This window comes from Chiloscyllium punctatum, chromosome 37 (genome assembly GCF_047496795.1).
Source record: "Chiloscyllium punctatum isolate Juve2018m chromosome 37, sChiPun1.3, whole genome shotgun sequence".
Lineage (NCBI taxonomy): Eukaryota > Metazoa > Chordata > Chondrichthyes > Orectolobiformes > Hemiscylliidae > Chiloscyllium > Chiloscyllium punctatum.
Window position 1 is genome coordinate 19185337 of NC_092775.1, and position 27621 is coordinate 19212957.

General features: G+C 40.7%; 1 long non-coding RNA gene across 2 annotated transcripts; it reads right to left on the reverse strand.

Moving 5' to 3' along the window:
* Positions 1-69: 69 nt before the first annotated feature.
* Positions 70-26989, reverse strand: LOC140462908 (uncharacterized). Of its 2 annotated transcripts, none has more exons than XR_011954558.1 (4): positions 26862-26989; positions 24653-24748; positions 14500-14572; positions 70-184 (listed from the first exon to the last, which is right to left on the reverse strand). It is a non-coding gene; the product is annotated as an uncharacterized lncRNA (long non-coding RNA). The 2 variants fall into 2 exon arrangements; XR_011954557.1 differs by lacking the exon at positions 70-184 and adding an exon at positions 14094-14189.
* Between the last annotated feature and the right edge of the window lie 632 nt (positions 26990-27621).

A 27621-nucleotide genomic window follows, 5' to 3' on the forward strand; every position in this document is an offset into this window, starting at 1 on the left:
CTTCTCTTAGATAATGAGGTAGGTTATTGCATGATAGCAATAGGTACAGTTTTCATCAACTTACTAATCATAATTATTAAGCACTCATCAGGCAGGGCCAGGGTCCTCTCATCATAGGGGGTAAGGAGATGTATGCGTGATATCCCATTTTGGCTCCTTCTGCCTTACTGTGGGCTGCTTTCTCCTGAAATGAGACAAAGGGAGAGATTGAGTGAGATGAAAGTGGCTGGCACAGCTGTTAGTACCACTGCAGTAGGGGGAATGTCATCCAGGTGAGGTGCCCCATGTGAGTGAGTAGGCAGTGCGGAGGGATCCAGGACTCGGAGTCTGGGGTTGGGGTGAATGACAGGATTGAGGGAAGCTATTGCAAGTAATAATGAGATTAGTAGATCAGGAACTTTGGTAGGAGCTGTGTGCAGTAGCAGAGATAGTATGATTATGAGATAGAACGAGTGTGAGAGAATTAGCACAAGAGGAGATAATGGTATAGTGTTACAATCAATGGACTTTTAATTCAGAGACCCACGTAATGTTTTGGGGACGCGGTTTGATTCCCGCCATGGCAGATGTTGAATTTCCTGTGGTCATCCAAAACCTCCATGTCTGGAAACCAGTAAGAATCATTGTACATTGCAGCTGATTAAAGAAGGGACATCAATACACTTCAGAACTTCATTGGTACAAGAGCAGAAGGAAGGTTTTGTCAGGACCATTGGATAAACTGGCTCAAAGACCACACCAATGCTGTTTACACCCAGTTGCCTTTGGCATGTGAGCGTCTGGCTGCCAAACAAGTTGGTGGATGCTGGATTTACACATGGCCCTACACTCTGTTGCTCTAACCACCAGCACTAAGCGGCGGCACGGTGGCACAGTGGTTAGCACTGCTGCCTCACAGCGCCAGAGACCCGGGTTCAATTCCCGCCTCAGGCGACTGTCTGTGTGGAGTTTGCACATTCTCCCCGTGTCTGCGTGGGTTTCCTCCGGGTGCTCTGGTTTCCTCCCACAGTCCAAAAACGTGCAGGTCAGGTGAATTGGCCATCCTAAATTGTCCGTAGTGTAGGTAAGGGGTAGACGTAGGGGTATGGGTGGGTTGCGCTTCGGCGGGGCGGTGTGGACTTGTTGGGCCGAAGGGCCTGTTTCCACACTGTAGGTAATCTAATCTAATCTAATCTAAGCGCTAGGTGGAAGATGGACAAAGAAGTTTGACCTCACTCCAGGTATCCCTTCCCCACAAGGAGACAGAGCAGTGCCAATACATGGATCCACACACAGGTCCCTCCAATATTCCCACCTACTCCCCAGCAGAAGTCTCCTCTCAGGGTATTTCAGAGCTGGTAGGACCATCCATTTCTACTCGACTACTACCCTTAGCCCTGTGGGAGTTCAAAGCAAGGAGGGTGTGGCTGCTTCTGGGTAGGCCACACTCAGCATATCTGGGACCTCGAGACACAAATATACCCAGGGTTGATCAACCAAACCTCCACCCACTAACACGCTCCACTGTAAGACAGGTTTACTCTACCCCAGCTGTGGACATAGGTCTGCATCTAGATGTATCAGGAGGGAAATGAAAAGAAGGTTTTTTTAAGTAGCATAGGTGAAACTTTACTGTAACCACATTCTCACATTTGTAAATACAGTCGGCTCTGGTATAACGTGATAGTTCTGTTCCAGTGTGAGCTCAAGTTATAAGAAAATTGTATAATAGCCACACCATTAAAATTAATGGGGCCAGAATCATGTTATAGCCCATACAGGTAAGGAAAGCTTGTGTTTTACAAATAACGATCCAAATTCTTCAATCCTGTTGAAGCTTTGAAGAAACAAGCGTTATAGCAGAACTGACTGCATATGTTCATTTTTCACCATCAGCTTGGTGAACAAACGTCTTTCTAACTGCAACTAGAAAGGGCAGCACAGTGTTTCAATGGTGTCTCACAGAGCCAGGGACCGAGTTTGATTCTACCTTTGGTTGACTGACTTACTGAGTGAAGTTTGCACATTATCCCTGTGTCTGCGTGAGTTTCCTCCAGGTGCTACGATTTCCTTGCACAGTCCAAAGATGAGCAGATTACGTGGATTGGTCATGCTAAATTGCCTATGGAGTCCAGAGATATGCAGGCCAGATAGATTAGTCATGATAAATATGGAGATAGGATAGAGGGCTGGGTCTGGTTGGGATGCTTGTTTAAGGGGCAGTGTAGACTTAATGGGCTGAATGGCTTCTTCTGCACTGTAAGGATTCTATGATTATAGATATCTTTCACTGGTACTTTTTGGGTGTCTGCTTTTTGCTATTGTCCTTTGACAAGCCTCTTATTGCATGAAAGTGAAGCCCCGGCCTTATTGAATGAAACATCCAGCCCTTCCACTCTGAATATGATGGCAACTATTCTTATTTCTTTTGCACACTTGTTATTTGCAACATAATGGAAGAAAACAATGGCTGTGCAGTGAGTCCCAGACCTAGCTTTTTTAGTCTAGGTGATCACCCCTCCCCCTAAAAAAACACTATACATTCCCTTCTTCCCATCAATTGCATTCACAGGACTGTTCATCTCCACATTTACACCGAATCCCAGGCATATCAAACTAACATGCCCAAGACAGTAATGTACTGTCGACCCATCAAGGCCAGTGTAATGCTGACTGTCAATGACCACCTTCCAATGTTACCCCTTTCTCTCCCATGATCTACCATCTCCCCCTTCCCTTATATGCTGAGTTGGCCTCCCCTTCACAATTGTTATCCACTCTGCATCCAACCATGCTTCATCTAATGCCCACAGCGGAGTTCCCTACCATCTCCCTCACCCTTCACTTTAGTGAACAGGCTCTCAGGACTGACTTAGATGGACAGCCCCAAAAGATGTCCAATCAGACCTCTGACTGATCTATGTGCACCTCCCGATCTTGAATCCGTTCAAGACTGAGCTGCACAGACACTGTGCGGTGTTTCTAAGGAGTTACCTGTCTTCAATACTCTTTAAATATTTTAAACATTTTAACTGATAATCAGAGAGTCAAGTTCACATGTTCTGTAAAACCACACACTACAGCAGCAAGTAACCTTATAATTCCTCTTGATCAGTGCTTCTCTGGTGACATTTTTGAATAGTTGTACAATTCATTATTGAATGTGGACAGCTAAACAGAAGTTTGAGAAGCAAAGGTCACTTGCACATTCAGCTGTTGTGTATCATGTTAGTGATACAAATAGTCACAACAAATTCCACTTTAACCTATTCATTTTAATAGGTTAAGATGGTAAAGAGAGGAAATTGGTAAGCTTTCATAAAATAACACGATCATGGATCTTTGGGTGTCGTAATCACGCCCTATTTCTGAATCAGAAGGTCTAAGTTCAAGCCTCACCTCGGGAAGTGATGGCTCTGGAGCTGTGTCACAACACGTCCAAAAAGGTTGACTTTTTTTTAACATAACATGACCAAGATTTCTATTTCCTTTCATTCTGACATTGAGTTGACTGCAAGCACAGTGATTGATGCAAAGTTGATTTTCATCAACATGACCCACATAATTAATTTTCTTTCAAAGAACACCTCATTGATAAGTTATGCCTGAAACAAAGGTGTGACAAATTCTAGTTTCTATCCTTATGACTTTGTTTCCTTGGGGGAATCTCAATCCCTATCATTTAGCTGAACTAACTTGAATCTGCCTAGTCACGTCTACGGGAGATTTGCTAACCGTATAAATAACTGTTTAAGGTGTAGGTGTTGATGGAATATGTTGTCAATGTGTGTGCCTGCAGGAAACTGTATTAGATGTTACAACGCTGCAGAGAAGTTAGAAAGTGCTCTCCCGGCTGCCATCATGCACTCATTCGTGTTATTGCACAGCAGGTGTAGCCTAAAGGCCCCAGTTGGCCCATCTGAGGCAACAAAACTACCTTAATGTATCCTAATGAGAGAAAATTAAAGACAAAGGGGGGTCCTAATTTAATACTCATTGTCAATATGTAACCTCAGAACAAATGAGCCATTTATCAATTACTGGTAACATGAAACAAGACAATGGAAAATAGAAATGTGATTATTCTGGGATAGACTAAAAGCATTTTAAATGCAGAAACCCACATTTACAAATGGATGGAGAATTTTTTTTGACACTTCCCCACCTCAACTTGGGTAATAATTTAAAATAAAAAGAATACAGATAAGGTTTCAACCATTGTATAAATATAAAAAACCACAATATGTCTGGCAAGGCATTTCAGCTGCAGGAAATGGAAATATTTTTTCAAGGAAGTCAATGTTAAGCTGATTTTATGAAGCAAAGCACACACAAGCTATTTGATTACAGTCAATATTTCTGATCCACCAGGGGATAAACTATTTTTTTTCCATGCGCATGTAATGATTTCAAGTTCACTATGTCACTGCCTTTCACTGCTTTCTATTCTGTTCATGCTGTAAAGACTGATATTTATTCAGAACAACTCTGCCAAAGACTCCCAATTCAAAAGCTTCTTTTTAGTTAAATTGCAACATTTCAGGGAAGGAGAGTACCTCATTGTGTAGAAAGTCACTCAGTACAAAGAAGGAAGGAGGCATCAAGATGCAGTAGTTAGATGTTAAACTTGGCATGTAAAAGTCAGTGGATTATAAAAGAGTAGGAAGGTAGAGAAATGAGATAATTAAATCATAAGGTAATAAGAAATAAGAGTGGCAGTAGGCCACTCAGCTCATCAAGACTGCTCTGCCATTGATTGGGATCATGGCTGGTATGCCTGTGGCCTTACTGCCACTTTCCTGCCTGATTCCCATATCACTTAACCACCTTGTTGATCACAAATTTATCAAATATATTGAATATCTTGAATATATTCAATGACTCTGTCTCCACTGCTGTCTATGGAAGAGAATTCCAAAATTTAACTAATTTCGGAAAGGACAAATTCCTCCATATCTCCATCTTAAATGAGGGCGTCCTTATTTTTCAACTGTGGCTGCTAGTTATATTAAGACTATAAGACATAGGAGTGGAAGCAAGGCCATTCGGCCCATCGAGTCCACTCCGCCATTTAATCATGGCTGACGGGTGTTTCAATTTCACTTATCTGCACTCTCCTCATAGCCCTTAATTCCTTGCAAGATCAAAAATTTATCAATCTCTGCCTTGAAGACACCCAACGCCCAGCCTCACTGCACTCTGTGACAATGAATTCCACAGGCCTACCACTCTCTGGCTGAAGGAATGTCTCCTCATTTTCATTTTCATTTGACCCCCCCTAGTCTCCCACCTAACGGAAACACCTTCCCAGCGTCCACCCTTTCTAAGCCATGCATTACTTTGTAAGTTTCTGTTAGATTTTCCCTCAACCTTCAAAACTCTAATGAATACAATCCCAGGATCCTCAGCCAATCATCATATGTTAGGCCTACCATTTCAGGGATCATTTGTATGAATCTCCGCTGGACGCTCCAGTGCCAGAATGTTCTTCCTGAGGTGTGGGGCCCAAATTTGGACACAGTATTCTAAATGGGGCCTAAATAGAGCTTTATAAAGTCTCAGAAGCAATCACTGCTTTTATATTCCAACCCTCTTGAGATAAATGACAACATTTGGGCAGGCACGGTGGCACAGTGGTTAGCACTGCTGCCTCACAGCACCAGAGACCTGGGTTCAATTCCTGCCTCAGGCGACTGACTGTGTGGAGTTTGCACATTCTCCCCGTGTCTGCGTGGGTTTCCTCCGGGTGCTCCGGTTTCCTCCCACAGTCCAAAGATGTGCAGGTTAGGTGAATTGGCCATGCTAAATTGCCCGTAGTGTTAGGTAAGGGGTAGATGTAAGGGTATGGGTGGGTTGCGCTTCGGCGGGGCGGTGTGGACTTGTTGGGCCGAAGGGCCTGTTTCCACACTGTAAGTAATCTAATCTAATCTAATCTAATTACATTTGCTTTCTTAATCACGGTCTCAACCTGCATATCAACCTTTAGAGAATTCTGGACTAGTACTCCCAGATCCCTTTGTACTTTGGCTTTATGAGGCTTCATTCCTGATGAAGGGCTCCTGCCCAAAACATCGATTTTCCTGCTCCTCAGATGCTGCCTGACCAGCTGTGCTTTTCCAGCACCACTCTAATCTTGACCCTAGATATTTCTGCAGCCTCCCCACCTCCTCAGTACTACCTGCCTGTCCACCTAACTTCGTATCATCAGCGAACCTCACCAGAACGTCCCCTGTCCTTTCATCCAGACCATTAATATATAAAGTGAATAGCCGTGACCCCAGCACTGAACCCTGTGGGACCTCACTTGTCACCGGCTATCATTCTGATAAAGAGCTTTTTATCCCAACTCTCTGCCTTCTGTCAGACAGCCAATTCTCAATCCATGCCAGTAGCTCACCTCAAACACCATGGGCCCTCACCTTAATCAGCAGCCTCCCATGAGGCACCGTATCAAAGGCTTTTTGGAAGTCTATTTAGCTGACACCCACTGGCTTTCCCAGGTCTAACCTACTTATTGTCTCTTCAAAGAATTCTGACAAGTTTGTCAGGCAGGACCTCCCCTTACTAAATCCATGTTGGCTTGTTCTAATCCAACCCTGCACTTCCAAGAATTTAGAAATATCATCCTTAACGATGGATTCTAGAACTTTACCTACAACAAAGGTTAGGCTAATCCCATAATTTTCCATCTTCTGTCTTGATCCTTTCTTGAACAAGGGGATTACAACAGCAATTTTCCAATCTTCTGGGACTTTCCCCGACTCCAGTGATTTTTGAAAGATCGCAGTCTCTGCTATTTCCTCAGCCACTTCCCTCAGAACTCTAGGATGTAACCCATTGGGGCCAGGAGATTTATCAATTTTTAGACCTTTTAGCCTTCTCTTTTGTAATGGCTACCATACTCAACTCTGCCCCCTGACTCTCCCTAATCGTTGGGAGATTATTCATGTCTTCCACTGTGAAAACTGACACAAAGTACTTATTAAGTTCTTCAGCTATTTCCTTATCTCCCAGTACTAGCCTTCTAGCATCAATATTCACCTCAGAGGAAACAACCTCTCAGTATCTACCCTGTGAAGCCTCCTCAGGATCTAATATATTTCAATGGGATCATCTCTCTTGCTTCTAAATTCCAATAAGTGTAAATCCAATTTGCTTAACCTGTCCTCATAATACAATTACCTCAAACTGGAATCAGCTTCGTGAACTTCTTTGAATTACTTGCAATACAAGTGTGGTCCTTCTTAATGAAGGTAGCCAAAGTTGTATTCAGAGTTATTTCAGTCCCATCAATTCCCCTTTGCTAATTATGTACATACTTGTATGCCATGTTTTTGTGATTCACGCACAGGTCCACCCAGAGCCCGTTCTTACTGAGACATTTTGTAGTCTATTTTTAAATAATATTCTGCTTTTTCCTTTCTCCTAGCAAAGTGGGCAACCTCACACCTTCCCACATTACACTTCATTTGCCAATCTTTTACCCATTCACTTATAGAAAAGCTTTTGCAAACTATTCTGCTCACAATTATTTTTCCGATCTATATTTGAATCAACAAATTTAACCATAATACAGTTGGTCCCCAACTAATTGTTGTTTGCCAGCCAGTAATTCTGGCTGTCTATTTCCTGTTAGTTAATCTTCTACCCATCCTAATATATAATCCCCAACAATTTCTTCTGTGTCTTGTCAAATGTCTTTTGGAAATCCAAATACACTATATCTAATGGTTCCCCTTTATCCACACTGCTTGTTTCATTCACAAAGAATTCTAGCACATATATCAAACAAGACTTCCATGTTGCTAAATCACATTGATACTGCTCACCTAAGAAGAATCATATCATGATAGAATTTAATATTCAGTTCAAGAGTGAGAAACGTGGGTTGGAAATAAATGTGCTTTTAACTTAAGTAAAGAGAATTACAACAAAATGAGGATAGATGTAGCTGAAATGAACTGGGCGGTTAAATTAAAAACCAAAAGATTATCAGGAATAATAGTAGGCAGGCAGTGGCAGATGTTTAAGGAGATGGTTCATGATTCACAGCAAAAATACATCCCAGTGAGGAGGAAGGATTCTAAGATCCATTGGTAACCAAGGAAACTGAGAAGAGTATTAAGTTGAAAGAGAAAAGCAGAAGGAGAGGCCAAAGTCAGTGAAAAGATTGGGATAAAATCAGAATCCAGCAAGGGAGGACTAGAAAGATAATATAGACAGAGAAAATAAACTACCAGGACTAACTAGCTTGGAATATAAAAACTGACAACATTAGCATCTTTAAATATATAATAAGGAAGAGAGAGGTCAAAGTAAACATAGGCCCTTCAGAAAAAGAACCTTGGGAGACGGTTTTGGGGAGCAAGGCAATGGCAGAAGAGTTAAACAGATATTTTGCATCAGTCTTTACAGTGGAAGATACTTTAGACATCCATTAATACTAAAGAATATGGGAGAGCAATTAAGTACCATCACCATACTAAAGAAATAGTATTAGGCAAACGAATGGGGCGAAAGGCAGAAAAGTCCTTCAGTCCTGATCGCTTATATCCTCAGATCCTAAAAGACGTATTTACAGAGATAATGGATTGGTTAGTAGTAATTTTTCAAAAATTGTTCAATTATGGCAGAATACCAGATGATTGGAAAACTGTTAATGTGACCCCCACCCCCCATCCTAAAGGGAGGGAGAGAAAAAGCGGTAATTATTAAGGTCCTTTGATGTAAAAGTATTGGAATAAATGATTAAGGAATCAAATAGAGTCAGCATGGCTTCATGGAAGGGAAATTTATTACAGCTTTTCGAGGAAGTGTAGCCAAGGTCATTTTCCCAAAGCAGAGCAGTCCACAACTAGAGGTTTACGGTAAGAGGAGAAAGATGTAAAAGTGACCTGAGGGGTAACTATTTCATGCAGAGGGTGGCGTATGTACAGAATGAGCTGCCAGTGGAAGTGCTGGGAGTAGGTACACAAATAGCACTTAAGATACATCAGGATGGGTATATGAATAGGAAGGGTTTAGAGCATATGGGCCAAATGCTGGCAGAAGGGATGAGATCAGTTTAAGGTACCTGGTCAGTACAGACAAGTTGGATTGAAGGGTCTGTTTCTGTGCTGTATAACTCTGTGACTCTGTGACTCTGTAAGTTTCAACCAGAGTGGATGCAGGGGAACCAGCAGATTGTTTACTTGAACTTACAAAAGGCACTCGACAAGGTATCTCAAAAAATGTTGAGTCATAAGGTATGAGCCCATGATGTTGGAGAGGTGTGGATAGAGAGTTGCCTCATGGGCAGGAAACAGCGAGTGGGAATAAGGGGACCTTTTACAGTTTGGTGACGTGTGACTAATGATCAGTGACTGCAACTGTTGACAATATATATTAGTGACTTGGAGGAAGGACATTAATGTACTGCAGGGAGTGAAGGGTTTGTCTTATGAGCAAAGGATAAACAAGTTGGGACCCTACTCACTGGAATTTCGAAGAATGAGAAGTGATCTCATTGAAACCTATCAGATTTTTTAGGAACTCAACAGGATAAATGTTGAGCGTCTAGGGCTAGCGGGCATATCTTTGAATAAATAGCTGTCAATTTGATGAGGAGGAATTTCTTCTCTCAGAGGGTTGTGAGACTTTTGAACTTCTTGCCAATGGAAAGTTGTTGGGGGTAGAATTCTCATATATATTTAAGAATGAGATAGACAGATTGTTAATCAGTAGGGGAATCAAGGGTTATGAAAAACAGGCAAGAAAGTGGATATGAGGAATGTTGGATCATCCATGATCCTATTGAATGGCAGAGAAGGCTTCTGGGGCTGAACAGCCAACTCCTATTCCTAGTTGTTACATTGTGTCCCTACCTCTAAACCAAAAGTCTCTGGGTTCAAATCCCATCTGCTCCAGAAACATAGAATGACATTTCTGAATAGGTTGGTTAGAAATGCGAAATGTCTGATTTCAGTTTCAGTGAAGTTGATAGGATCTTATTACAAATGAGTGATGAATTGGAGGTTTAGTTTATTTCCTTCTGGAATGACAAATTTGAAGCATATAGTCAAAGTAACCAGACATTGCTGCTATTTTTAGGGGAGGTGGTGTAGAGGTAATCCAGATTACCCAGGTTAATATTTTGTGTTAGAGACAAAAAGAACTGCAGATGCTGGAATCCAAAGTAGACAAACAGGAGACTGGAAGAACACAGCAAGCCAGGCAGCATCAGGAGGCAGAAAAGTCAATGTTCAGATATTAACCCTTCTTCAGGACTAGATTCTGATCTAGTGATCTAGTCCCGAAGAAAGGTTAATAGTTAAAATGGTGACTTCTCCACCACCTGATGCTGCCTGGCTTGTTGTGTTCTTCCAACCTCCTGCATGTCTTCTTAATATACTGCAAATTCAAACATCGCGGCAGAGTTTGAATTTAATAAAAGTCTTTAATTAAAAAACTAGCCTACTGGCATCCGTGTCACCTCTGTCAATTTTATAAAAAGCCAGCAGGTCAATTGACGTCCTTCACAGAAGTAAATCTGCTGTCTTTACCCATTCTGTCCTATTGTGACTCCTGACCTACTGCAATATGATTGACTTTTAACTACCCTCTGGGCAAATAGGGATGGGCAATAAATAGGGTCTTGGCCAGTGTCATTCATATTCCATGAATAAGTATAAATATATTTTTAAGCATAGCACATATGATGCTGAAAACATGGGACACAACATTTAACATGTTGTAAGTTTTGCTTTCATACTTTTTCCACGTGTAGTATGTGTACTTCTTGGTTATTTTAACGGGTATAATCAGAAATATTTTCACTTTAAAAGGAATTTGTTGGTTGTGAAGTGTTTTGTAATATTGATGTAATAAGGTGCTTGAGTTCTGATTCTAGTTGAACAAATTTGAGGATGGATTATTAAGTTAGTGGAGAAGTAAGGGTTGTGGGTAATGTTACTGGCATAATGATGTAGAGTTGAAACCCTACCATCCCAGCAGGGAAGTTTAATTAATACATCTGGAATATAAATAAAAAATAATATTAGTAATGTTGATTAAACTACTGGATCATTAAAAAAAACTATTTAGTTCAGTCATAACTTTTAAGACGGGAAATCTGCTATCCTACCCTGTGACTGTAGGTCTACAGCTTTATTGTTGATGCTTAACTGCATAAATGGCCAGTTTCAAAAAAAAGTAGGCTAGTTGTAATAACAGCACTGTGGATGTAGGTACACCACATGCACCCCAGAATTTCAAAAAGACAGCTTGCCTCCACCTTCTGAAGTGAAATTAGCAATGAACAATAATTGTTAAGCGTACAATCCTATGAATGAATTTATTTTTAAAACATACCTTCAATTATAGTTCTTTATTATATAATTGCATCATTTTGAGGCAAATCCTATGGTTTGATCAAGTGGAGCTGAATTATTTGGATGGTGTGACTGAAAGCAATTAAGTGCAGCTAATGTACTGACTTAAGACTATTATTAACAACTGAATCTATTGACTGAATGTGTGCCTCAACAGATATGTTTGTGCTTTTGTGGCACAGTGGAAGAATCCCTAGCTCCGATTCAGGCTTGAGTTTAAATCCTACTTCCTCCAGAGTTTTGTCATGATATCTCTGAATAGGTCAATAAGCAAATACTTCCTCAGACATGCTGATCTTACTGAATAAGAGAAAGTATTGAACAACTATCTCAGCTCACCCCTCATTGTCTACGTCCATGCATTCTCCAAGTGGATTGAAGCCAGTGATGACAATTTGGCACAAACCATTCAGACTGATCTTCCATTACTATAAATATTGGCATAAAGTGTATCACTACCTGGTACGGTAACTGTACCATTCAAGATTGGAGATGGTTACAGAGAATGGTGAACTCAGCCCGGACAATCACTAAGGCCAAGCTCCCATCTATACAATCCATCTACCAGGCCCGCTGTAAAGGAAAGGCCGCTGGCATTCTTAAAGATCCAACCCACCCTGGCAATGTTTTTCTACACCTCTACCATCGGGGAGGAGGTACAGAAGCCCGAACACACACACTATCCGGTTTTGTAACAGTTTCTATGCTACTAATGTTAGAATACTGAATGGACTCACAAACCTTTAACATTCGCCTGTACCTGTGGTCTTGTTTTTGCCGCTGTTTATCTATTATTTACTATCTATGCTACTTAACTCTGTGATCTGCCTGTATTGCTCGCAAGACAAAGCTTTTCACTGTGCCTCAGTTCCCGTGACAATAAATTCAATTCAGTTCAATTCAATTCAAGGCAGGTGAGTTCAGAATACCTTGCACATCTTGTCTGAAAACAGGCTTTGAGAAACCTGCATCCTGAGACAACTGAAGAAAGAACAGTACCTTTCTCCATTCTCTTCTGTGTCGCTGCCTGCCTCTCACTGATCCCCCAAATCAGGTACAACTGCTTCATGCATGGCTTCAGAAATTTATTGCTTTTTAAATGAAATGAAGTGCTTGGATCAAACTTGGCAATTGACACAAACATGGGGTGTTCTGCATGAGCAGAACCCTGCAGGCCATTGGGTGAAGGAAGTGGAGTGGATGTAGTGCATAAATAAGAACATCTATGCCATTAGAAATTCATATTAAATAGTAATAAACAATTAATTTAAGCAGACAGATTGGCTAAATGTATCAATAGCATCATAGAACATATGATAATCATTGTAGACACTATTTGATTTGTACTTTTGATCTACATTATTAATCACAATGTCTCCTCTTAGGTCATTTCCTATTCATAACTGGAACAAAGTGAGGAGATAGATCCCAAGAAATACCTCCACCTGTATGGGGATCAAACCTCACCCTATTGGTGTTGTTCCATATGATACTGTAATCATTCATCCAACTGAACTAACCAACCCCAGTTATCTTAGTGCATTGTTCAGTCACCTGTTGCAATTTCCCCTCACTGACTATATAATCCCTACAGTACAGAAAGAGGCCATTTAGCTTGTCAAGTTTGCACCCCTTCCCCAAAGAGCATCCCACCAGACCCACCCCCCTCACCATAATCCCACATGAGGTTTATAATCATGGCTAATCCACCTAAACTGCACACTATGGGGTAATCCTTCAGCACGGCCAATCCACCTAACGTGCACATGTGGGAGGAAACGTGCAAACTCCACACAGACAGTTGCCCAAGGCTGGAGTTGGACTCAGGTCCCTATCGTGGTGAGGCAGCAGTGCTAACAACTGTGTTACCATTACCACCCTTTCTACTGAAACACTTCAGAGGAGTGAGCATAATTTGCAGATTTCATTTCATCACTATTTCTAAAACAATGCAGAGTAGTCAGCTTCAGATTCCTATGTGTCAGTCATATCTATAGTAAGACAGGGTTAGTGCCAGCTTTAAATTCACTCACATTTCGCTCCATTTAAGAACCAGTCATTTTTGTGTCAATGCAATTTGCATGTGTCCCCATAGTAACATTATAGGTTTATCTCAGTGATCTTTTCATGTTACATGAAACTTTTTACAGGCGTCGTTGTCTTTGACCTTGGGTTCACCTGGTCTATGTACAGACTTACTGCTGGTGTATAACAGTTGTGTGTTGCCCTTCAGCACCACGATGTTGTACCATCGCTGCTGTACACCAATCATGACATTCACATGAACCCCGCTTTGGGAATTTGGTGGCTGGCCATAATGGAAAGGTTTCCTGTCTCCTAAGCATTTCACAACTGTTTGAGCAATAATGTTACCATTTATAGGGATTAGGTTGCAGTTTAGGTCGTTGTAAAATCGAAAGCAGCTTTATTTCAGGTGAGCTATGATTGGGTAGTCCCTTTTTAGTTTGGTGTATTAAATTTGTTCCTGATGCACTCAATGGCAGGAAAATGACCACCATCCAACATTTTGATGAATTGTTATTTCAAGGCATAAGAATCACATAAAGAAATGACCATTTACCTGAGAAGAATGAACCCCAAAATATTTAGATCAGAAAGAAAGAAACAATGAATATTGACAATACACATAGATAACATAATTAATTAATTCATCGCAGTCCTGCTTCAGCCAAAATTATTTTATTGTGCTGCCCGGGATAACAATGTGTGGGAGACAGCTGTAATCCCAGAGCTCTTTTTATCCTTCTATCTTTACAAGCCTTTAATTCTAGTCCTGTGTTCACCATATGCTCTTATCCCCCGTAGAATAATTAACTTTACCTGCAATAGTAAAAGCAAAAAATAAAATGGGAAAGAACACAAACACTTTGAAAGCAGTTAAATGAACAACCTGCACGCAAGCATCTTGAGCAAAACACGTACACTCTTTCCTGCAACTCATCTTATCTCATCTTATTTTCTTTGTACTTTTTCAAACATGAGCTTTTGTTTATAAACCCCACTTTGGTGTGTTAAAAGCCAGTTGATGGATATACTTTGCTGAAGATTAACCCCTTAATCAGCTCCTGCAGTTTATACAAATGTGCTCGCTTCTGACTTTAGGCATTTGACAAAAAAAAATGTTACTTGCGTTGTTTGAATGATGTTTGCATGAGGTCTGTTTCTTGTTCGGTTCAATTATAGGATATGGAATTTCATCTAATCTGTAAAAGAAAAGAAAATACAGCCATGCACCAAAATTTACATTTATTTCATCCAGGAATCTTTTTGAAATTTAAAATATAAACACACCTTTAAACAATCAATCTTGAAAATCCTTTTAATTGTGGAGAGTAACCTATCTGTTCCCAGCCCTTCAAAAAAGAGAAGCAATCATCAAGTCCAGCCACAGTGGAATTCAGATCTTACAGTGGAGCCACATTATTATGGATCCCTATCTCAGCTATAAATAGGACACATACTCTGTGTTCCTCCTACCAGCTCATTTTGTTCTGATGAATTCCCAAATCCCAGTCTTGAAGATAATGATTCCCAGCAGAGTGGTAATGTGTCGACTATGGATTACACCAGTGCCTCATGCCCGATTCAGTGTCTTGACTTGTCTACTGGCAGCATAGTCAAATTGGGGTTTGCACTCCTCTGGGGCCATAGAGATTTTTCAGAGCTCTGTGGAGTAATGTGAAAGTGCAGAGCTGTCCTTATGGATGGGCGATGTGGGTGACCACTCAGTGTTCTGTTGCAGGGGAGCACATTGGTCAAGAGTGATTGGATGAATTACAGCCAGGAGATGGGAGCAAACTATAGCTGCCTCATGTGCAGCACAGCCCAGAGGCAAAATCTAATGAAATTACAATAATACTTGGAAAATAATGTACTGGTCATACTGCACCTCCACTTTGAAATATACATGAAGAGGCAGACCAGACAAGTGTGAATTGTGAGAAAGTGAGGACTGCAGATGCTGGAGATCAGAGCTGAAAATGTGTGGCTGGAAAAGCACAGCAGGTCAGGCAGCATCCAAGGAGCAGGAGAATCGACATTTCGGGCATAAGCCCTTCTTCAGGAATGAGGAATTCTATTTTATGTTATTGGAGGGCCATAGATATCAGGGGGTAGAGCCCAGGACAGCTGTGTAAGAGAAGGCAGCTCCCATTTAAGAGATAGATGAGGAGGCACTTTTTGTGTCAAAGGGTTATTATTGTTTGGAACTCACAGCCACAGAGAGTGATGGAGGTTGGGTCATTGAATAAATTCAAGGCTTAATTAGACAGAATTCAGATCTACATGTGATTATGTGCACTTCAAATATTTTCTCTGTTTAATACCTTGGGAATCTGTGGTTTAATTCTTATTTCTCTGATTTATTAATGATTTCTATCTATATGTCTATAAACTTGCTTATTAAATGATTCACTTCCCAGTGTCTTAAAAGTCAGATGATCTAGTCAGAAGAAAACACACTAAGGATTTTTAAAAGTTGGGCTTAACTTAAAATTCACCGCCATCTCTCAATGACCAGAGTCATGTTTCCATATCTGATACATGAGACTTGACATCCCCTCACCACTCGCCCCTTAACCCTGCTATAGATAGGGGAATTGTTCTGAACTTCCCTACACCAAAGCCTTTTGGTCCATCATCAGTATCATCAGGGCCAGCATTCTTGGCACTGTTAATGATAGTTAGAAAGTGCTTTCATCTGTGCAAGCATTCAACACTGGTGTAAACCCCCCACTGTCAGCACTTAATTAGCATGACCCGCTCAGACGTGTCGTAACATAAAATTACTGACCTCCTCCACCAGAATGTGAAACATTTGCTACATATGATCAATTCTATATAAACCTGACAAACGCGTTATTGTGCAGATTTGCTTCATAAAAGATTCATATGCAACAATTAATGTCGTTATGTTATTAGAGTTTTCTCAAACATCTGATTTTCTCAGCCTTATTTTGATCTAGTCTGAAGATAAAGCTCAAAGTAACGGCATCATTAGGGAGAGAAAACCAAGCAGACATCCCAAAAGGACAATAAAACAACAGACACAAGCAAATATAATGCAGCATCTTGAACAAAATAACTACAATACATCATAATAATAAGTTGGTGTTTAAGTCCTTTGTAACATAAATAGTAAATATTGCTACTGATATTGCTAGTAGTTTACTATTAATGCACAATGTGTCATTGATTTCTGGAACTTGGAGATTCCCCAAATGCTAGTGGGGGAGGCTAGGTGGAGGGGCATGATGTTTGGTGCTGGCCTGTGCAAATGGATGAGTGGAAAAAACATTAGAACTTAGAAACTTAAAAATATCGAAAAGAGGCATAGGACCCCATTGAGCTCATTCCACCTTTCAACATTCTCGTGGCTGATCCTCTACCTCAGCACCATACTCCTACACACATCCTATACTCTGTGACATCTTTAGTCTCTGGAAATCTAACTATTTCTTGGCTTATGCAACAAGTGGGGCTGAACATCTGACCTGGAAAGGTGATGGTCTCCCCTTTTGGAAGGAACGCTTATAAGGCTGCAAGGGCTACCATTGTTTCTCAGATGCATTGATAAAGCCCTTAATCGATATCTCAATGTAGAGCAGAGAAAGTGGTCAGAGATGTCTTCCTTCCCATGGATTTAACCAAGGAACCGTCCATCCTCTCGGCAAAGATGAGGATCATTTGAGCATTGAGCCAATCTGATGAGTTTTTTTATCCCTCAACTGGTGTCACAGCAGCAGGTTATCTGATCATCATCACATTTCTGTTGTAGCAGTTTGCTGTATCTATATTGATTGCTATGTTGCCTACATGCAGCACTGACTATTCATTCTAGAAGATAACTCACTGCAGTTGTACTGTGCTTTGGGACACAAGTTACTACAGAAATGAAGGTTTTTCTTTTAATGTAACTTCTGCATCATGCTATCTACAGAACCAGATGCATCATTTGAACCTAGCTTAAAGCTCTGCAACTAAATTTTGAATTGCCGCTGTCACTGCAGAAAAATAATAGAAGCATCAAGCTACCTATAAGACTGGAATCTAAAGAAAAGGATCCCTGCCACCCCACTCATGGTAATGTAACAATACTGAATCCTCCTGTCTGACTGTCTTGTTAATGCTGTGCACTCTGAGCTATTTTCCTGATGTTACTTTAACAGGCTTCCTCATGCCAATCATGCCACTCTAGCTATTTGTTTTCCTGACGTCATTCACTCGCTCCTTGGTCTCTTATGATCGTCCGTGTTTTGCAGTCACTTCTCTGCCAGCAGGCCATTGTAAAATGGAGAAGTTCAAATCTTTGGTTTGAATTCCAAATGCTGACTGCAGCTGCTTTGAAGCAGTAGGCTGGAGAACTGCCTGACTGCCAGTTATTTTAGACAGTAGCCATACAATTGAGAAAAAAAGGATCAAAGCAGATTTGTTTTCTGAAATCCATATTTGTCCCATTTCAAAATCATATTTAAGATTTGTAATTGTACTGCCATGTTTTGCTCTTGGATGATTAATGAGGCTTGGAAATATGAGCTTACTTGGATGCTTCCAAAATGAAATTCTAAAATACATGTAGAGTAAATCAAAGAATATGTTAGACAGTTGGATTCCATTTATTCTTGATAGAACCACATTTTGACTGCATGAAATATTGCGCACAGTAGTGAAACAAAGAGGGTCCTTAGCAGCTAAAAGAAATCAAAATTGCCTGTGGAAGTGGGAGCTAGTCTGGAGGCCATTGTGGAGCTGAAAGAGTTGAGATGTAACTGATACCTTGTAATACAGGTCTGAGCGTCCTGACCTTCCTGACTGTTAACCCATCAACAGCTGAACAGGCTGCATTAAAAACCTTATGTCACAGGCAGCTTTTGGGGAATTGAAACAGAATTCATTTTATGTATGCAATAACTTGAAACAGCCACAGTGTGTCAGGGGATAGTCCACAGAGTTGTTTGGCTGCTGTTTTATTTTCAGATCATCTTTGTAATGGGATTAGTAGTGAAAAAAATGTACTACGGTCATGTCAAAGTTGCCTATCAATTCGTCACTAATGTTGTTTCTTGTGCATATAACAATAGTTACACTTGCAAATACTATAGTGCTATACAAAAAAGCTTTGACAGAGTTGAAGAAAGGTGCAAGAAGTACAAATATTCCTTTTTGTTTAGGTTATCAGATATTGAATGGATATTTCTCAGTTGATCTTATCTACAATGGCGTCTACAAATCAAAAGTACTTTGGGGGAGAAGGCAAGAGAGACTTACAATGGTAGATTTAGATGTAAATGGTTCAAGTGGAATATAACCATCAACATGAACTGATTAAGCTAAATATCCTTCTTTCCCGCCATATGTCCTGTAATAATCCTACATGTAATCCTATATATAATCATCCATTGTCTATAAAGCATTTCGGGATTTCCTGAGATTGGGAAGGCACTGTATAAATGCAACTTTTCTTTTTTTTATCCCCCATTATAAGGCCTGTTTCATAAGATGAGAATACAGTATTTTGGTAGCTGGCAGTACTGTCCCCGTTTAAACATTCTTCAGGAAAACCTGTCATTTTTCGTCATGCTACATCCATCGTTAAGAGTTGAAATCTCTCATATTAGTTTAAAACCTATTTTAGCATACATCACTTTTGAAAATAAATATTGCTCCATCTCTTTAAATAGGTTTGCAATCTGTAACATTCTTTCCAACCATAAATGTCGCTGCTAACATTTCCTTAAAGTTGAAAATACAGCACCATGCCCTGTCCCATTTACATACACACTCTCGAGAGAAAACCAGTCAGATAAATTTACAATTTGCAATCAGACTTCATTGCAAAATTCAGATAGTTTAAAGTATGGAAAATAATCAATAACATGAGTTGAGATAGTTTGGCTGGGAACTGTTATGTAAATTGTCAGGGAACCATGAGCAAATACAGGTCACAGACTTGAAACATTGACACTGTTTTCTCCATCTTCACAGATGCTGCCAGACTTACTAAGTGTTTCCAGCACTTTCTGTTTTCAATAACCACAGACTCAGCCCATTAAATAAAATCAAAGTGTTGTGGATGCCGGAAGTCTGAAACAAACACAGAGAATGCTGGAGAAACTCAGCAGGTCTGGCAATAACTGTAGAGACAGAAACCCGAGTGACCATTTTGAGTCTGATATCACACTGGAATCAAAATGCGAACTTTGTTTCTCTCTCCACAGATGCTCGCACACCTACTGAGCTTCTCCAGCATTCTGTGTATTTATCTTGGCCCTTTCCTTTTTATTCATTCATTGGACATAGGCATCAACAACTGGGCCAGCAATCATGGCCTGTCCTTAATTGCCTTTGAGAAGGTGCCGGTGTACTGCCTTCTTGAACTGCCATTGTCCTTTGGATGAAGGGACACCCACATTCCTGTAAAGAAAGGAATTCCTTGATTTTGATCCTGCAACAGTGAAGGATCAACATTATGCTCCAAATCAGGATCATGAGCATGGCTTGGAGGGGGCATCCTCATGCATATTCCACCTTTCATTTTGTAGGTTTTGTTTTATTCATTTATGGGAAGTGGGTGTCGCTGGCTGGCCCTGGTTGCCATTGAAAGGTTGGGGTGAGCTGCCTTCTTGAACCGCTGCAGTCCACCTGCTGTGGGTTCACCCACAATGCTATTAGGGAGGGTATTCCAGGACTTTGGCCTAGCAACAGTGAAGGAACGGCCATATTTTTTAGGTGGTAAATGTCAAGGGTTTGGAATGTTCTGGTGAAGGGAAATTGATGAGTTGCTGTTGTGTATCTGGTAAGCAGTTCACACTGTTCCATTGGGTGGTGAATGGAATAAGTGTTGAAGATGCTGGATTCTCTTTCCTCTATCCAATATATAAGAATATATACAAAAGAAAGGCCATCTTTGCACTAAGAGATTGCCCATGGGTTGTTGGCTAAATGGAACTCTGCAGCTGCCAGAGTAAAAAGGAAATCTCATGGATAAGATACAAGAACTAACACGGAACATCAATCAGAGATACCAGAGCCTTGAGATATGCCAATTGGCAAAGGCTTGGGGCATTACTGTTTAAATGAACACACACCCACACAAACTGTCCCACGCACACAGACACACACACATACACACACACAGACATTTACTCACACACACGTGCACATACACACACACAGACATACACTCACACACACGTGCACACACAGACACACACACACAAACAAAATAGAAAAGCACTGCACAATGCTACCTTTGTTAAATAAATCAAACAATCCAGCTAATTTTTCTCAGATGGAACAAAACTTGCAAAACAACTAAATATTTTCCTAATCATAAACATTTTTTTTTGTTAAGGTATAATATTCATCACATATTAACTTAGGCAGGCATTAGGGGATAAAAATGATTTAGCCTCATTTATGCTTCAAAACACAACATCGGAGGAGTAAAGCATCAGACTAAAAACCTGTGCCTAATTTATCATTTGACATCAGAACAATATTGAGAAACAATGGCCTTTATATATGAGCTGAAACCAATAAAGGCAAATCCAACTCACCCCAGTTGCAGCAATGTTAATCCAAGTTACTTAGCTTTTTGTCTCCCCTACAACCTGCAGTTTATTTTTAACAAAACCCCAAGCCATTGAATAGTTATGCCCTGAACACCTTTGTCAATCCCAGCCATCTAGCTCATTTATTGATGTAACTCTGAATCCCATCAGAAAGAATGCGAGGAGAGCAGCTATTTAATTTGACAGATTGATTATGAGTTACATCCAAAAACCCACTTAACTAAATGATGAGCTTTTTTTCTTTATATTTAGTGGCTGTTTTAAGTAAAAGCTAAAACAGTGCAGGTGACATAAGGGCTTTTTGAAGATTGCATTGAAACCACCACCTCTCCCTTAATGTACCAAGCCATTTAGCAGCAAAAACCTCAAATCTAAAGCAGAACAATTGTGATAGTTTCTAGAGCCACAAAGAAGCCTAGTGTCATTTTGTTGTTCACCTTGCGTAAGAATGAAGGTGAAGTATTAGGAATTGGAGTGAAGAGAGCAGGGAAACTGAGAATGTGAAAAAGAAGTCTACATTAAAAGACAATAGCTTTCAAGAACTTGATTTTAAATGTTTAGCTTCAGCTAATAAAGGCAGGAAAGATTTACAGATTCTGTCATTTAAAAGCCCATGGCAGCAAATCTGTCTGCAGATAAGTTGATGTAGTATTCAATGATCACTTCCTTGGTCACGGGTTTGAGACACTGCAGAGACTGGCACTCCCACAGATCTCAGGTTTCACAGTGAGATTTATACACGAATAGTTAAGTAGATTGAGGAGGGAGGGGTGCTGTGAAATACAACATATTAATGGGTACCTGCTGGGCACAGGTATAAAAAGAAGCTGTCTGCAATGTATAAAGTTTCTTTTCAGAGCCAGTTATTGGCACACCTGTTGACCTTAGTATCAGCAAAATGCAAAATAGTTCTGGAGAGAGAATATTACTTGATCCCAGTGATTGCTTTTTTATCAAAAGGTTTGCATTTATACAGCACATTATATCATTTCTCAGAGAACGCTTCAGACACTCACAATAGTTACTTTGAAGTAGTGATCATTGTTAGTTCACTGATGGCAGCCATTTTACATGCAGCAAGATCCCACAATAAAGCAACGACATAAGCTATCACATCATCTGTATTTAGACTTAAGTGTGGAACATTAACTTATCCAGTGTCTCCACAGATAATGGCTGATCCATTCTATGTTTCTAGCAACCCTTCTTTCTGTCCCTTGAGTTCTCAGGAAGGGTCACTCGACCTGAAACGTTAACTCTGATTTCCCTCCACAGATGCTTCCAAACCTGCTGAGCTTTTCCAGCAATTTCTGTTTTTGTAACCCCTCTTTCATGTCTGTTTGTTTTTTGGAGTGTTGGTTGAAGGAGGAATGCAGATGAGGGAAATAAGTGAACTCTCTATAAAAAACAGGAGCTGTGGAGTAAAAATTGGGAACAATTGTTCTCTGGGAAATGCACAACAGAAATGCGGAAGCTGCTTAAGGAGCACTTGTTGGAAGTGTTGGGTAACTTTGTCCCTCTGATACAGGCAAGGAATGGTAAGGTGAAAGAGCCTTGGATGACAAGAGAAGAGGAGCTTCTCATCAAGAGAAGGAGGAAGCTTACTTAAGTTTGAGGAAGCAAGGCTCTGGCACAGCTTTAGCGGATTACAGGGTAGCTAGGAAAGAACTCAAAAATGGACTGAGGAGAGCTAGGAGGGAGCACGAATAAGCTTTGGCAGGGAGGATTAGGGAAAACCCAAAGGTGTTCGAGTCGCATGTGAGGAATAAGAGAATGATCTGAGAGAGGATAGGGCCTATTAGGGATAGTGGAGGGAACTTGTGCCTGGAGTCTGAACAGGTAGGGGAGGCCCTAAATGAGATTTTTGTTTGACTATTCACTAGAAAGAGGGACCTTGTTGATAATGAGAACATCGTGGACCAAGTTAATAGGCTTGAACAGATTGATATTATGAAAGTGGATGCGCTGGAAATTCTGGGAAGATAGATGAGTCACCAGGGCCGGACCTAGATATATCCAAGGTTACTACAGGAAGAGAGGAATGAGATTGCTGTGCCTCTGGCAATGATCTTTGCATTCTCACTCTCTGCGGGAGTAGTACTAGAGATTTGAGGGAGGCGAATGTTGTTCCTCGTTCAAGAAAGGGAATAGGGAAATTCCTGGGAATTACAGACCAATCAGTCTTACATCTGTGGTAAGCAAGATACTGGAAAGAATTCTGAGCGATAGATTTTATGACTATTTGGAAAAACATAGTTTGATTAAAGATTGTCAGCATGCTTTGTGAGGGGCAGGCCACGCTCATTCAGAAAGTTAGGAGGTATGGGATACGGGAAAATTTGGTTGCCTGGATGCAGAATTGGCTGGCCGAAAGAAGGCAGTGAGTGGTAGTAGATGGAGATCGGTGATCAATGGTGTCCCACTGGGATCAGTTCTTGGGCCTCTGCTCTTTGTAGTTTTTATAAATGACTTGGATGAAGAAGTGGAAGGGTGGGTTAGTAAGTTTGCCGATCACACAATGATCGATGTTGTTGTAGGTAGTGTTGAGGGCTGTTGCAGGTAAAAAATGGGATTGACAGGATGCAGAGCTGGGCTGAGAAGTGGCAGATGGAAGTGGCAGATGGAGTTCAACCTTGATAAATGCAAAGTGATTCATTTTGGAAGGTCAAATTTGAATGCTGAGTACAGAGTTAAAGACAGGATTCGTGGCAGTGCAAAGGAACCGTGGGATCTTGGAGTCCACGTACATAGATCCCTCAAAGTTGCGACCCAAGTTGATAGGGTTGTTAAGAAAATCTATGGTGTTTTGGCTTTCATTCACAGGAGGGAATTGTTTTTAAGAGCCAGATGGTTTTGCTGCAGCTCTATAAAACCCTGGTTAGACCACACTTGAAGCACTGTGGCCAGTCCTCGTCACCTTATTATAGGAAGGATGTAGATGCTTTAGAGAGGGTGCAGAGAAGATTAACCAGGATGCTACCTGGATTGGATGGCATGTATTATGAAGAGAGGTTGAGTGAGCGTGGGCTTTTCACATTGGAGACAAGAAGGAAGAGAGGTGACTTGATAGAGGTGTACAAGCTAATGAGATGCATAGATAGGGTAGATAGCCAGACACTTTTCCCCAGGGCAGAAATGGCTGTCATGAGGAGTCATAATTTTGAGGTGATTGGAGGAAAGTATAGGGAGAAGTCAGAGGTAGGTTCTTTACGCAGAGAGTGATAGATGTGTGGAATGCACCGCCAGCAGTGGTAGGAGAGGCAGAAGCATAGGGACATTTAAGTGACTGCTGGACAAGTACATGGACGGCAGTAAATTGAGGGGTGTGTAGATTAGGTTGATCTTAGATTAAGATAAATGTTGGCACATTGATGGCCAAAGGGCCTGTACTGTGCTGTACTGTTCTATGTTCTATATTCAAAAACTTTAAAAGGTTCCCAATGGCACTAGGTCAAGATCTAGTCACCATAATCCCAGCGGATAACCCTTTCATTAGAAGGAGCTGCCTGATGGTGAGTTTAACCTGACTGTCACTATGTCTCAGGTGAAGGATGAGGTTGAGAAGGCAGGATCTTCATGGTATCCTAGACTGGGGTGAGAAGTGAGCCTGCACTGTCACCCTGCATCACAAACAAGCCATCCAGCCAAGTAAGCCCCACCTAAAGCCTAATGTCCAGCTGAACTACTAAATACATGCAAGCATGCCCATACCTTAAAACGCTCAAAACAGGAATGTGGTGAATCTCAGTCAGGACACAAGAAAATGGGGTGAAATCCGGTTCTGTCATGATTCTAACTCATTAGCACCTTTGGAAGAAAACATTTTCAATGACCTGGTGACTTTCACACCATGAGCACATCACACAGAGCTTTAGAGCCTACTGTATAAACTATTTTGGAAGTGTGGTTACTGTTCTAATATGGAAAATGTGGCAAACAATTTGCACACAACAAGTTCCCACAAACTGTAATGTGATAATGATCAGATAATTTGTTTTTGGTCATAAAACAGACCATCTGCCTATTATCACATTGTTGTTTGGAGAAGCTTGTTTGTCAAAGGTTACTGTGTTCCCTACATTATACAAGTGACAACACTTCAAAAGCACTTCATTAGCTGCAAAGTGTTTTGAGAAGTTTTTCTTTGAGATGTTTGAAAAATAAGCATTGTACAGGACAATATGGATAACTCCCTTACTATTCTTTAAAGTAGGACTACGGGACACTTCCCATCCACTTGAGAAAATAAACTATTTCTGTTTTATCTAAAAGCACCGCCAACAATCCGTCAGTACTCAGGTATTTGTATCAGGTATCAGGAGTGGGATTTGAACCTACAATCTTTAGACTTACAAGGAGCGTGCTATTCAGAGCTAAAATAGAGTCATAGAGACATAGAGATGAACAACACTGAAATAGACTCTTCGGTCCAACTCGTCCATGCCAACCAGATGTTGTAACCTAATCTAGTCCCATATGCCAGCATTTGGCCTATATCCCTCTAAACTCTTCCTATTCATATACCCATCCAGATCCTTTTAAATATTGTAATTGTACAGCCTACACCACTTCCTCTGGCAGCTCATTCCATACGTACACCACCCTCTGCATGAAAACATTGCCTCTTAGGTCCCTTTTATACCTTTCCCCTGTCACCTTAAACCTACGTCCTCTAGTTCTGGACTCACCGACCCCAGGGTAAAGAACTTGTCTATTTATTTAATCCATGCCCCTCATGATTTTATGAACCTCTATAAGGTCACCCCCTCAGCCTCCGATGCTCCAGGGAAAGCAGCCCCAGCCTATCCAGCCTCTCCCTATAGCTCAAAACCTCCAATCCTGGCAACATCCTTGTAAATCTTTTCTGAACCCTTTCAAGTTTCACAATATCCTTCCGATAGGAAGGAGGCCAGATTTGCACAGAATATTCCAAAAGTGCCCTAACCAGTGTCCTGTAAAGATACAACACTTCCTACATTTCTACTGATGAGCTTGAGATGCTCTTCCACCCATCTCCTGGCCAATGCTTATTTTTCAATTAACAAAAGCTGACTGACCACAAACAATTACCTCTCCATAGATGCTGCCTGAGCTGCTGATGATTCCAAGTATTTTCTTTTTTAATTTCCAGCATCTGCAGCAATTAGCTTTTGTGTTAATTTTTCTTGTGTTGCTCTGTTATTCAGTCCTCATTACATTCCCACCTCCTTTTTAAGGTTCTTTCCATCCCACCCATCTTTACACCACAGGTCAAATTACATTTCAGGTATTTCTGTATTCCTTAATCTTTAGTCCCTACATGTACTTTCCCTGTGAGAAAAACACCTTAGATTTTCCTATCCGATTTATACAATTTACAGCTAAAGATCCTGTCAAAATACTAAGGCAGGATTTCTTATCTTGGAATACCATTATCAATTATACACATTATCTAGGCAGAGAAAATGTGTAGAGTAATTAAGCATCATCCTTAAATCAGATCAGATGTTCACTTCACAAAAGCTTCACCTGACCAGAACTAGGGAACACAACTTTAAATTAAAGAATATCCAAGTTAAGGAAAAGTTCTTTTTTTCCTCGGGGGGATGAGGGTCTGTGGAACTTTCTTCCTCAGAAAGTGGCAAAGATAGAGTCATTGACCATTTTTAAGGTAGAGGGAGCTAGATTTCTGACTATCAGGATGTCAAAGACTATCGAATATGGGCAACAAAGTGGAGTTGAAGCCACAATCTGACCAGTTACAGCCTTATCCAATAGCAGAACAGTCTCTGCAGGTCATATGTCATAATTCATAATTTGCATCTGAAGTGTTTCAGAGAAAAATGAATGGACAATGTCAAAGAAATTAAGCTGTTCAAGAGCATCACTTTATGTAACTGCCAGCAACCAAACCCACATATACACAGAGAAGTGAACTTACCTTATTTATGCAAATGAAAAGATCAGGCAAAAGTTCTTGAAAGATGCTGGCACAGCAGATCCGGTGGAACCATTAGGAGATCTGAGTATCTGTCCATTTTATTGTTGATGATGGCTGAGCATAAATACTGAGCACTAAGGCAAGAATGAAGTCACGTAAACAGTCAGTGCACTCTCCTGGCAAAATACAGGCATCAAACCAACATTCAGAAGCAGCTCACAAACCTAGCTCTGAACTTTTTACGTTGTACAAAGTTGTACATTTGAAAAAACATGAGGGTCAAATTCAACTTTTAGGTGGACACAACATTGACTTTGACATTATAGAAAGAAAAATCAGACATGTTGTATAAACGATACAGCATCATCCTATTTTACAAGATACATCAAAGTTGCAATTCAGTCACGTGGCTCTTGTTTCCATGTGATATCTTTCATCTGATTATGTACTCACTGTCTTGGGAACATAAACTCACACCTACAGGTCCTTCACATAACTGTTATATGAAGTAATGGTTTTGAAAGAGTTAATTAGAAGTTGGATTGGGCTCCACTCTATCTGATCATGTCACAAAGACTTTGGGTAGAGAATTAGTCTGGCCCAAAGCCTCAACGGAAACAGATATGTATCTCTGGTTCCTGTTAGTCTTTGTAATAATATCTATCTAGTCTATGTAATTTGTACCTATGTCATAAACTGCTACCATGCAATAAACTGCCTCGTTTATACCTCTTCTGGGTAAAATTCACTAGAGGCCCAA